Genomic DNA, 14,041 nt, shown 5'->3' on the forward strand with positions numbered 1-14,041 from the left:
ATTGGGCCATTTAGTAGATCTGGAGAGGTTGGCGCTATTAGTTATCAGCATCGGAGGCCTACGCATCACTCACTTTATAGGCCTCCTACAGTCAGAGCTCCTTTCTCTCTTCCACAGTATCAGTATCAGCTGGATTATGCTCAGGATCCTTACATTGCTCAGACTAGCATGCAGCAGCGACCACCACATCCGAGAGCCGCTACTCACCCGCCACCTAGACCATATGCACAGAGGCCCGCGAGACAGTTCACTCCGTTGGGCATGACTTTGACTAGAGCTTTTGAGAAGCTCAGAGACGCTGGAGTGATTGTTCCTTTGGCGCCGAGGCCTTTGCCCCATCCTATTCCTCCTCATTTCCGTTCACATGAGCACTGCTTGTATCATCAGATTCCGGGGCACGATACTGAGCGTTGTTCGGCACTCCATCATGCGATACAGGATTTGATCGATTCAGGGGTGGTTGACTTGGCTAGGCCAAGTGTGACCACCAATCCTCTGCCTGCGCATTCTACACATGCAGTCTCTCCTCCTCCTAGTCTTCAGTAGACCGATTTGGATGTTGATGGTACTGTTGGCATATGGTATTTCGGGATTTTCCAGGTTGAGGACTTGGATCGGCCGACATTGGGTACATCACTTGGTAGCAGTTCAGTTCAGAGCATTTCTCATTTTGATTATGGTCATCTCCAGAGTCATTTTCCATTTTGTTGAGTCCAGTTTGTAGTTTGTCAGAGTTGTTTTTATTTTGTTGAGTCTTGTTTTCGGTTTAGGATCATTTGTTTTTAGTTTCATGTTGAGAGTCCAGTTGTTTGTAGTCCTTTATCATTTCACACATGATGTACTCGTTGATTCATTTAGTGATATGATATTTTATCTGAGTATTGTGACATTTTTCTCGTGAGTGAGTTTTACATATCTTGTGTTGATGCGTGTTATGCTTTCGATATGATGCATCTTTCACTTACATCACGATCACTTTGGCCTGACCTATCATGGAGGATATTGAGCCTATTGACCTAGGATCAAGAGATCGACCTAGGGAGTTTGAGACTGTGACCCATTTCACTTCTGATTAGAGTAGTACCATACCCATATCCACACCCTGACTCTGTGGACTTGATGACTTACCCATTTTGAGCCTGACATGACACCACCCTTTGGTACTACTGCACGACTTTACCATCCATTGTTCACCTTAGCATATTACAGTACCACTGCCTATCCTTTCCATTATTTCATGGATCTGACCAGGTAGTGTCTGAGATGGTTTGACCCGAGGCGAGCTTTGCACGATGATAGATGGATCGTAATGAGAGAGTGGCTTGACGGTTTGATGATATTGTTGAGATAGAGGGATTATCATGGAACATCTTGATTTGAGCCATTGCATATGACTTCAGGTGTTTTGGTATGATTAGAGATGGTGATTTTATGAGACGATAGTGAGTGGCTTGTGATGATAGAGTGAGTCGATTTTCAGAGGACATTGATGGTTATCATAGAGAGAGCATCAGTGGGAGCTTTCGCGCGATTTCAGAGGAGTCGCCATGACTTTGTCGGATGGATGCCGATCTTTAGTATTGACCATGTGAGATCTTGAAAGCACGATGTTCGAGGTTTTGGTCAAAGGATGGGTGGCCATCATTTCATTAGCCTATTTACTTTATCATCCTCACATATAGAGTTACCCGTTGCTAGCCCTTTGAGCCTCACACGAGCACATAGCCTTTTCTTTCATCACCTCATTTACTTATTACACCGGGTTGGGGACCCTGTAGTGCTTGCATGTTATGATTGGATACGTCATGAGTTCCAGACCTGACGTACATATTCAGGCATCATTCCTCACTCTTCATTATGATATTTTCCGCTTGGACATCATTTCATCACTATTTTCCGATATCACATACCACCACGTGTGATATTCCTTCTGTCTTTTCTCTCATCATTGATTACTCGACATTATCTTGTTTTACCTTGAGTGGTGGTTTTTCACACATCACTGCATGGAGGATTGTCACATTCTTTCCTATCATTCACCCTATGGGCAGTGGTTCAGAGATGTTATTTTGAGAGGTTGTCTTGTTGGTGAGGATTCATGTTACATTCGTATGTGGAGAGGGTTTATTCATTTGGCTATGTATTTCATGGGAGATCATTCATTATTTATCAGAGTATGCGCAAAAAAAAAAAAAAAAAAAAAAAAAAAAAAAAAAAATTGATAGCGCATTATTCATTTTATCATTCACCATTGAGCATGTGTATGGACGTGCCAGGTTGCTTCATTGAGTTCATATGATAGAGAGAGTTCGTATGAGAGCTTCTTTCTGGGATTCATTTTGATGTATATTTTGGGTGAGAGTATAAGTCATCCGTTCGATTTTTGTGAGAGAGGCGAGCGACCTTTTCTCTTGTATCTCTGGATCATTGCTCTATCCATCATTCCATCTATTTCAGATGTGACCATTTTCCATGCTTTGATGCGAGTTGACCATCACTCACTTTTCTATCTCTTCATCTTCTTCTATCTTTATTTTATTCCTCCATTCCACTCTACCTCATCTGATTTCTTTCTTTTCTCACCCTGCTTGATGTTTGACTTGGGTTCAGCATCCACACATCATACTTGTTCATTCGATGTGACCATTCCTTTATCATCACTTTTCGTGTGGGGATCCCTAGGTCCGGGACTTATGACGTTTTCTATACACTGCATCTCATGCACGAGGGGTATGGGGGATTATATCATTGGGAGTTTTGAACCTAGTTTCCTTTCATTTCTTTCACCCTATTACCCTGGCCTACGTTACATCCCGTGTCTGAAGACCACCCTGAGGCCATTACTTTACATCGTGTTTGACAGCTCCCACGTGGGCAATACTCGAGCTTAGTCGGAGATTATTCCTTGGAGCATGATGGATGAGGAGTCGAGGTGATAGATTACACTGGGGCATACCCCTCGTATCAGTGATGGATCTTCAGAGATGATGTTATCTACACTGGGGCATACCCCGCTCATCGATGACGTTTTCTTTCGGGATGATGTTTTGCACTGAGGCATAGTCAGTTCGCTTCTTCACTTGGATTATGATGGATTAGGAGTTGTTGGATGACCCTACACTGGGGCATAGCCATTTCAGAGAGCGCATTTATTGGAGATACAGTCACTCTACTCGATATTCTGCATTGGGACACACTCTACTCATTGATGGTTGATTTTTGAGATGATGTTTTATTTGAGGCGTAGCCCTCTCATTGGTGATGGACTTTGATTATTCATTGGAGCATAGACACTTCAGGTGGTTTATACTGGGGCATAGCCACCACATTCACATTCATGGAGCCCGGGGATTCTGATTCCTATGGATTATGTTGAGATGTTTCCATTTTTGGCGTCAGGAGTGGAGATCGATTGATTTATTGATATGCACTATGCGTGGTCCTTTTCAGCAGTTGTTGACTTGGATGCACTGATTTACACTGGGGCATAGCCGGGATGGAGAGCATTTTTCATTGGAGCATAGCCACCCTATTTGGATCCTTTACACTAGGTCATGTCCATCTTTTAGAGGGAGATCAGATTGGTTCTTGACATTGGAGCATCTGACGAGTGATATGGAGATTATGGGATTATTTCATGTCATCCTCTTCGCATACTGGGGCATAGCGGCCTAGTTGGATGTTTTGACATCGAGATTTGACTTTCTGTTTGTGATTACTGCTTTTCGATAGATTATGGAGCTCTTGATACCTCGGGTTTAGTCTTCTCGGCATACTTGGACGATCTCGGATACTTGCCTACCTTTCATTTCATACTCAGACATTTCACCCTGGATACTTTCATGCCTCCTATCATACCAGAGCCTGATCATCACATTTTTTTTTTATCCTACACATCTTACCATTACACATGACCTCACCCCTCTCTCGATTAGGAGGAGACGTGGATCAGTCCTCGATCACTTTGGTTGTGCTTTCATACATCTTTTGGACTTTAGGTTCAACATCTTCCATGATGGCAGGGCTTGACAGATTGCCGATTTATTAGTGAAGATGTTTTCACTTTGACAGTTGGCATGTTGAGTGTTGATTTGCTTGCTCCTTGAGTTTCGAACACTGGTCATCATCGTTTTTATTCGTCAGTCATTTCTATTTAGTCAGCATGGTATCACGATGCATGGTCCTGTTTGGCATTACCTATTTGAGGTTGAACATTTTCATTACCTGATGGATGAGCATATTTCAGAGTACAGTTAGTTTTGAGGTACTTTACATCTCTGTCTGTTCATTATTGCATACTGGGGCATACCCCCTTCTCCGTGAGCATTGGACCTTCCATAGGTTTCATTCACTTTTGATCTAGTTGTTGACCTCCGAGAATTGCATACCGGGGCATACCCTCCTTCCCTAGGATCATCGGATCTTTCACAGGCTTCATTATCTTTCGACCTAGTTGTCGATCCTCACGAGTTGCACACTGGGGCATATCCCCTCCTTCCGATTTTGCTTGCATCGTTATCCTGGATATCCTTTGGCTTTGGGCCACTTGATCAGATCACCATCATATCAGTTCAGTTTCTAGGACCGCACCTATATCGATCGGTCATTATCGTGTCAGTTTGAGTCGGGGCCGCACCTATATCGATCGGCCATCTTTCTATCAGTTCAGTTTCTGGGACCGCACCTATATCGATCGGTCATTATCTTGTCAGTTGAGTCGGGGCCGCACCTATGTCGATCGGCCATCTCCTCGTCATGTCAGTTCAGTTTCTGGGACCGCACCTATATCGATCGGTCATTATCGTGTCAGTTTGAGTCGGGGCCGCACCTATATCGATCGGCCATCTTCCTATCAGTTCAGTTTTTGGGACCGCACCTATATCGATCGGTCATTATCGTGTCAGTTTGAGTCAGGGCCGCACCTATATCAATCGGCCATCTCCCTGTCATGTCAGTTTTCGAGTCGGGACCGCACCTATATCGATCGGTCATTATCGTGTCAGTTTTCGAGTCGGGACCGCACCTATATCGATCGGTCATCATCCTATCAGTTTGAGTTCGAGTCGGGGCCGCACCTATATCGATCGGCCATCTCCCTCTCATGTCAGCTTTCGAGTCGGGACCGCACCTATATCGATCGGTCATCATCCTATCAGTTTGAGTTCGAGTCAGGGCCGCACCTATATCGATCGGCCATCTCCCTGTCATGTCAGTTTTTGAGTCGGGACAGCACCTATATCGATCGGTCATTCGTCTTATCAGTTCAGAGTCGGGGCCGCACCTATATCGATCGGCCATCTCTTTGTCATGTCAGTTCAGTTTCTGGGACCGCACCTATATCGACCGGTCATCATCTTATCAGTTCAGAGTCGAGGCCGCACCTATATCAATCGGCCATCTCTTTGTCATGTCAGTTCAGTTTCTGGGACCGCACCTATATCGATCGGTCATTTTTCCGTGTTAGTTCGAGTTTTCGGGGCCGCACCTATATCGATCGGTCATTGTTTTGTCGGATTGAGTGGAGTCTGGTTCACCTCCGAATCGCGCCTGCATAGTTGAGTCTTGTTTGATTTTTGAGTCACCATCTTTACGTGTTTTTGACGTTCAGGGTCATTTCTCCTCAGCTATGTCATTCAGAGTCACAGTTCTTGGCATTCATATCCATTGGCATTGCAGACCTTACCTTCACGGATTTGCACTTATCCTTGTTTTTCCTCACCTCGTTACCCTGTGCTTATCTCATGTTCATCACGTAGTCCACATAGAGCAGTCTCCTTTAGACGCGTTTTGTTCGTACTCTAGGGTGGTTCGACCGTTACTCATCTTTGACATTGATCTTCGAGTCACTTTTGGAGACGTCTTAGAGAGAGTCCGGATCCTTAGTGTGGCTTCAGAGGCATTTTGCGACATCATTTCCTTTTAGGATTAGAGCCTCGTTGTTCATCTGTTAGTCTGAGTGAGTTTATATCTCACTAGTGTCCCTATGGGGGTCTTCTTGGTTCTTCGGTAGAGTTCACTTCATTGCACTCACTATTCACACTTATTTTTTCACTCCAGTGTTCATGTTCTTTACACTTGTGAACTCTATCGAAGAGGGGCATATTTGTAGACCCCCATGTGGGGTTTGCTTTGCTGCAGCCAAGATTGACAGGTGTCACCACCTTAGGTGGCCATGTGTCACTCCGAGATGGGCTGTGGTGGAATCAAAGTAGTGGTTTTGAGAACCACTAGGGGAGGGACACTTGGAGGAAGGTTCTAGAAGGAGGAGCGTATTTGATTTTGCTGTGAGGACGTTGCCAGCTGCATGTGGAGGTGAGTGGAGGCTGCAGGCTGGTAGTAGAGGACTTTTGTTGGCTGTTGCTGCAGAGGCCGTTAGGAGGGCAAATCCGGGAGAGAGAAAAGAAGGAAGAAAAAGAAAAGCTGCAAGGAGGGAACGTAAAGTTGAGGGGGAACCAGAGAGCTTTAGAGAGGGAAGAGAAGGAGAAACCAGAGGGGAGAGTGATGGGAGAGAGATAGAGGGAGCTTGAAGAGCAAGTTTTCTGGAAGGGAAGACACCAAACAGGAGTAACGGGAAAGAGCTTGAGGGAGTAGAAAAGAGAGGTATGGATACCATAGATCCTGGGATTTATTTTATCAGTATATAGTCTTATTATTTTTTTCCTCAACAGTGGTGGTGGATCGTTTGATTATATGGTTGATTTCATGATTCATGTTTGAGTTAATGGTTTACTCCTGCTACATTCTTCACTTCTCTGATTGGTTTTGAGAGTGGCTCTGTTTTAGATTCACCATATATCATATAGAAATCTTTGTTTTGTTTTGTTTTGTTTGCAACTCCAAGGGATATTTGGCTTGATTTCACTCACCATCATCAAAGCCCGTTGATAAAAATATGGAACGTGGCCTGTATGAACTCCTTTTAGCTTCTACCATTTGTGCTCTGTTTTAGCTATCTTCCCCTGTTTCTGATACTTGTCCTGGGTGAGCATCTATTTTCTCATCTCTGCCCAAAGGAGCAAGGAAATTCAAGTAATGTATTTCAGCAGTAATCTTGGGACTCTCATGATATCTCTCTCAAGCCTTCACCGTAATCTTTGATACTGGTGGTTCAAACCTGTGGATTCCGTCATCCAAGGAAGTACTCTCAGCTGCCGCGCTCTCTGCATCGTGTTGTGCAAGGCTTGCATGACACTGTTCATCCGTTGGTTGCTTGTGACACATTTCCGAATCCGTCTTTATTTTTGGAAGTGAAGATAAGTTGCCCGCTCTCTTAGTCTACCTTTCTCTAGCTTGGAAAACACACTCACTCTCTCAGACTCCATTTTGACAAGCTCTGTGTCCTATCCCCCCCCCCCCCCCCCCCCCTTTCCTGTTGTTTTGCTTTGCTTTCGCTGGGGAACCTACCTCTGTATTTGCAGAAAACCCAACTGGGGCTATTATTAAACCTTCGCAAGCCAGCAAAACCCATTACTCTGGTCATTAGAGATCCTACATGGGATTTGTTTTGGTTCCTCCAGTCCGGGCGCTCTTATATTTAAGGTTTCAGATAACAGAGATCTTGGACGACGGAACCAAGGTAGGATTACCACAGGGATTGGTTTCTGCTCATATGGGTACGATTTGCTTGGACCTTCTTCAGGTTTGAGTTCCCCAGTTGAGTCAGTGAACGGTTCGACTAAGTCAGAGAGTGACAAGGGGGGGGGGATTACCTTGCTGGGTTGACTCGCCAGATTGCGCACGCATCTCTCCAAGATGAGTTTATGAAAAGCGTGCCACTGATGGACTTGCAGCCGTTACTGCCGATTGGCAAGTTTCTTCTGGAGCTTGACTTGCAAGAAAATGAAGTTGAGGGTCGCACAGGCCAATGTTTAAGCTGCTTCCCTGACAGTAGCACATCACTAATCTCCTTGAATATTCGCATGCCTCAAGGGAGAAGTTAATTTGACTGCCCTTGAAAGACTGGTGGCCAGAGGTCTTAATTTCAAGAGTTTGAGGTTGAACCATGAGGTGCCCTTTGACGCACTCCAAAGAATTCTTATACATGCACCTCAACTTGTGGGTTTAGGCACTGGTTCCTATGTTCATGATCTCGATTCTATTAACATCAGGACAAAGGCTCTAATGGAGGCTAAAGCTGAGACATGTTTGAATCAGATAAAGGTTTAGTTTCGAATGGTACCAATCAACTGTGTTGGTTTCTTTTCAGACAGTGGAACTGGTTTGAGGCGTTCATGAAGTATCAGGAGAACATAAGATGATGTATGTGCATTATTCGTGATCCCTCAAGGTCTCATCAAGGTGTTTTAGCTCTCAAAGTCTTGAAGTTTCTCTGATCATGTCATGGAACTTTACCACAACAACCATTTTTACTAAAGAAAAGTTGAAGGAGAAAAATTTGTCTCGGGTGCATGTCTTTGAAGTGACATTCATCAGAACGTCAAACTTAGCCTTCATCAGCGCCCTCATGACACAGCTGGAAGTGTGTACACCGGTGACCCATTGTGGTTATGATTGGTTACAGTTATCAACCAATCTGTATGTGGAGAGGTTTCTAGAATTTTTTTTATGGAACGCATGGATGACTGGTCAATGGAACAGCATGGAATTCCAATTCCATCATCACGACTTGTCACGGCAGCAAAGACATCAGTAGGTATGTCTTCAGAAGAGAAGTGCAGAGAACCTGGCTCGTAAAGCTGCATGAGATCCCAATCCATTGACAAAGAGCCAAGTCATACTCGGGCCATATGCCAAGGACCCTAGTTAAACCACTCATACCCATCTTTCTCTCTCTACATTTCCACACCTATTCTCATACCCATTTTCCGCACCACTCATCTCTCTATACATCCTCATGCCCACATCAAACCCATTTCTTCTCACTACCTCTCCTATCCATCCCTATCTTATACGCACCCGTGGCCATCTTTCAATGATCTCTCATTCCTCATGCTTATTTACACACTCCGCCTCTCACCATGCATGCCTATTCCATGCTCACCATGCCCATCACCTACACCTTCTATTTCACCTTTCTCACCCCTCCATACCCCTTCATCAAATTCACACCTACCCATAATCATATCTCTCATGCATTTTTTTAATGCATACCAACCCATTTCCTTTACTAGATCTACCATCTCTCATTCTCCATGGATTCGTTTTCCATTCTTCTCAGCGGCTGCATCTCTCCAAAGTAATGACAGTCACACTAGCATTTCTCTGATCACAAAAATTGATTTAGTTGGAAGGCCAGTAGCGGTGCATTCCCTCGGACTTGTTCTTGGTCTCAACTTTGTTCTCGCTTCCATTCTAACCCCCGGCAGTGAGAGCTAGACTGGATCTTCTTGTTGCATCAGGGAAAGAATTCTTCAGCATGACATGGTTAAGTTGGCATGGGGTAATCTGCTCGTACAGGAATTGGTAAAATGTTAGGCGCTTCACTGCTGCGTGAGAACTTCACCAAATGCAATGCAGGCCTGGGTTTCTCCAATGCTGACCTCATTCCTGCTTTGACCTTGAATGACAAAGATGATGGCTAATCTCGTGTTGATGAGAATGGCCTCGGAAATCATGATGACCATGAGACCGAAAACTTGAGAAATGCTGCAGAATATTCTAAAAGGTCTGCATGGAGATTTTATGGTTTTGATGGGTAAGGATACCATGATGAAGCGCTCCATTAAGCTTAATGCAGAGAAGACTTGGAAGATTCTGGAACATGTAATCCATCATGAGATAATACAGTCATAATGCAAGTGTTCATGTTTCTGTTCGGTCTCAGCAGTCTTCTGATGGAAAGTGTTGGCTGTCATTGTCATCACCCAAGATGCCAAAGCTGCTTCCCACTCTCCAGTCCTGTGGATTCCTTTAATATCTGCGTGTCATCTGAAGGACTTGTTTTGAAATCTCATTTGCTGGTTTTACTCTAAGGGAAGAAGTTTTCGTTGACGAGGATTTTGATGAGCCTAAGTCTGTTACATTGGAAAGGTCAATATGCACTCGAGATACCTGAGTTTGTATTGGATCACGATGAGGAACTGGAAGACCGTCCGTTGACGGACGCAGATTACGAAGGAGGAGCCCCAGTAATGCAGGAACAGCTAATACAGAACTGATGCCACTAATGATGTTTCTCGAAACCCATGCTACAGCTTTTGATACCTAATATATCTCCTCCCCATGCCGAGTTATCTATTGCATATGCACCACTCACCAAGCAAAATGCGTTCTCACAGATTGGACTGAAGTCACCACCTGAACTATAAGCAAGGTTTCCCCGCTAAGTTCCTGGTATCCATTAAGATGGGAAGCTGGCTCAGAATTCCCTTCATGGCAGTCTGGGATATAAGCCACCTTCACAGTCTCTCCTGCTTGCTTCATCAGATGAAAATCTTCTACAGGACTAGTCAGAAATGGTTGATATTCCATTAATTTACTAAGGGTTTATTGGAAATGGCAATCACACATACCTACCATCTAATAGTGTGTCGTCTCTCTTGGAGCTTTCTGTAGACTCTAAGCCTTTTACAGATCAGTCAAACTTACCCTTGGATAGTAATCAGCATATAAATCCCAGTTGGATGAAGCTCCGGTCGAGGATGACAATAGTGATGAAAATCTTAATGAAGACTATGCTATATCTGTTTCTGCGTCCAGTAAAAAGATACAGGACGACAATTCGGGAGGTGCATCTCTTTTTTATAATGGCTTGTGTGAGAACATGGGTTCCTATCAGCCTCACAGGAAACCGTTTGAGCATCATGAAGCCGAAGATGTTGGTGTATCAGTGTCATCAGTGGCCACAAACATGCAGGGACTAACTTTACAGGAGTGTCCCAAGAATGAAACCAGTAAATCTGATGCAAGCTCAGTTAGGCAGGCCATGGATCATGGTTTTCCCTTGGCTTCAGGGCATTACTCAGGTGCAATTTCTGGGGAGATAAGAAGCAATAGCCTTAAAGCACACGTTCATCAGTATCTTGCTGCACTCAATGGTGATTGGAAAAATGCAAAAGGATTCCTGGAGTCAAATCCACAAACAGCGAGAGTGAGGATCACAAGGCTTTCAGAAACTGCTCTTCATATTGCTGTTATGGCAGGATTTGCATCTGCAAGTGATAGAGGTATCAGGAGAAGCAGATAAACAGAGTTTTAGTAGGAGGATCAAGCTTTGCTGCCCAGTCAAGATCTACTAGAGCTCGGTACTGGAAGGTTTGAATCAACTTGCGCCTCGCTTAAGAGTCCAGGCAATATCTGATGATTTCTCTGAATGAGAGATTTCTTCTCTGAATGAGCTTAGTATAATTGGTGATGGGGTTCCACAAGAGGACTTTATCAACAGTAAGCTAACTCTGAAGTTGGCTTGAAGGAACTAGGATGCCGCCAACACCTTCTCTGCCCCCATCTCTGTGGTTGTCATTCCCCATATCCTTCCACTTATGCATGGACTGGATGTCCACCTTTAGTATGGCCACCTTTGGGCCATGTGTTTCCTCATCCCCTGCTTTTGAAAATGATTTTCCCCAAACTCTATCTTGGAAATAATTTATTGAATTTTGATTTTCAAATAATCTCAACTCCTCCACTTTTTTTTTTTTTTTTCATTCCTTAATATTTAGGTCATAAAAAAAAAACTATTTTCCAATAAAATTTGGCCGCCTTTTTCTTTTCGGCAAGCCACTTTTAAAATTTCTTTGTTTTTTTAAAATGTTTTCAAATAAGCTAAAATCAAATTCCATAATTCTAAGTGATGGAATTTACGGATTTGGTTCATGCAAAATAAACGGGCTTTGGTGGGGGCCCCACATCAAGTAATCTTCTTTAAAATAAAAATGAATTTGAATGAGATGTCATGCATGCTATTGGTGTTTCTTTATCTGGTTTGATGATATGAGTGATATACTTTATGCTCATTGCTATGCACTAACCCCATTTTGTGATAGCGCGTTGCCGTTTGCTGCCCAGGTACGCACCTATTCTCACTTGGGTCATTCTATATACATGTATTGATTCTCGTATGTGCATGATTCGTCCTAGGTATTCATTGATTTGTTCATCAATTGCCACGTCAGCTTCATTTTATTAGTAGAGACCCGTCTTTAGGGACTTAGAGGGGTGCTACGGTTTTTACCGTACCTTCCCGATAAGTAACCTGACCCCCGAACCCGATCCGGTTTTTCACAGACCGCCTTTTCCAAAATAAGGAGTCACACTTAGGGTTTTTCTTTCTTATTTTGTTTACCCTTTAAAAATAAAACGAAAATAAGTGGCGACTCCCAGTCATTTTCAAAGAATCAATAAAAATCAATTTTTCAAATAAAAATCGAGCTTGCCATCGAGTGGGAAACGCATGAGCACGAAATGCGGGGTCCACAGGTATTTTCAAAGAACTAAAGATTATATGCTCACATATCGTAGATCCAGTCATTTAGAGATCGTGGGATATTCGGACTCCGATTTCGCGGGATGTCTTGACAGCAGGAGATCTACTTCAGGCTACATCTTCATGTTGGCTGGAGAAGCAGTATCATGGAAAAGTGTTAAACAAACACTTATTGCTTCTTCCACCATGGAAGCAGAATTTATAGCATGCTACAAGGCATCAAACCATGGGATCTAGCTGCGGAATTTTGTCACTCAATTGCGAATCGTTGATGGGATTGAGAAACCATTGAGAATCAAATGTGATAATAAAGTTGCAGAATTGTATTCTAAGAACAACCGAAGTTCGTCAAAGTCCAAACACATTGACATCAAGTTCTTGGTTATGAAAGAAAGAGTTCAGAGTCTTCAAGTATCAATTGAACACATAAGCACAAACTCCATGATTGCGGATCCGCTCACTAAGGGTTTGCCACCCAAAGTATATCATGAGCATGTCACACATATGGGTGTTGTACACATTGATGATGTACTAGTATAGTGGGAGTTTGTATTTAGATTTTATGTTTGTTTACTTGATGTGATATTATGTTTGTGTTATCTGTACAAACCTTGATTTTAAAGACTACTGTATTTGAACACTATGAATTGAAATGATGACTTTCAGAAGCAGTTTAGCATCAAGTGTTGAAAGTGGAATTTGACTATTTTTAGTCATAAACTAGGACCAATTGGAAATAGACATATTAAAGATCACATTCTATGTAATTTCCATGCTACACATCCACACTTGATCCATGTTGCTGATTTTGTTAATGTTGTGATCATTGATGGGTCTAGTTATAATTATGATTAACGAAGGCCGCTTTGATCATGTGTTAGCATAATTAGTAGATCGGATTGTTGAAGGATATTAAAATAGAACAGCAAGATGAGCTCAATAAAGTACTATCATGAACATTGTTTTGTAATATATGTGGTCCAAGTGGGAGATTGTTAAGATATGGACTCACACATGTTTTAACAATTATTCATGATCAAGCTATTCGAATTTTCTGTATTTTATTTACTGATCGTACTAAAGTGTGGGCCACCTCATGTGTAGAGCCCGATACCATGTGTGTCTCAATTGATGGGCCTGAGACACATATGGCCCAATCTTTTAAACGGGAAGGTCCCTAAGGCAGGAAGGTATAAAATGTTAAGGAAAGTCTCTGTTCTGAGATATATCACATCTTTTGAATAAAAGAACAGAACCGTTCTCTCCCGCTCCCATCATTAAAGAGAATTCAGATAAAGATGGTGCCCTCCATAGCCTTAGAAGATCATCCATACCTCTTCATCAAAAGAAAGATGGACTCGGGTATGTTCTAATCAAAGGAAGGCATGTTTGAATGAATTGATACATATACATATATCATGTATGCGTTTTTTGTGATAATGGAATGAATGTCCATCATCATACACTTAAGAATGGAAGAACCACCTTTCTCCAAATAAAAGTAGGCCATATGCAGGCTACAACACCATGGTAGAAATTTGGAGAGAAAAATGGTTTGATGGTTCTATGACAAGTTTCAAAATTGGGACCACTTACCCTAGGAGTCCTTCAAAAATACATTCATCAATACAAGTACAAAGGCCTCTTCCAAAACTA

The sequence above is a fragment of the Vitis riparia genome, chromosome 11, assembly GCF_004353265.1.
Source record: "Vitis riparia cultivar Riparia Gloire de Montpellier isolate 1030 chromosome 11, EGFV_Vit.rip_1.0, whole genome shotgun sequence".
NCBI lineage: Eukaryota > Viridiplantae > Streptophyta > Magnoliopsida > Vitales > Vitaceae > Vitis > Vitis riparia.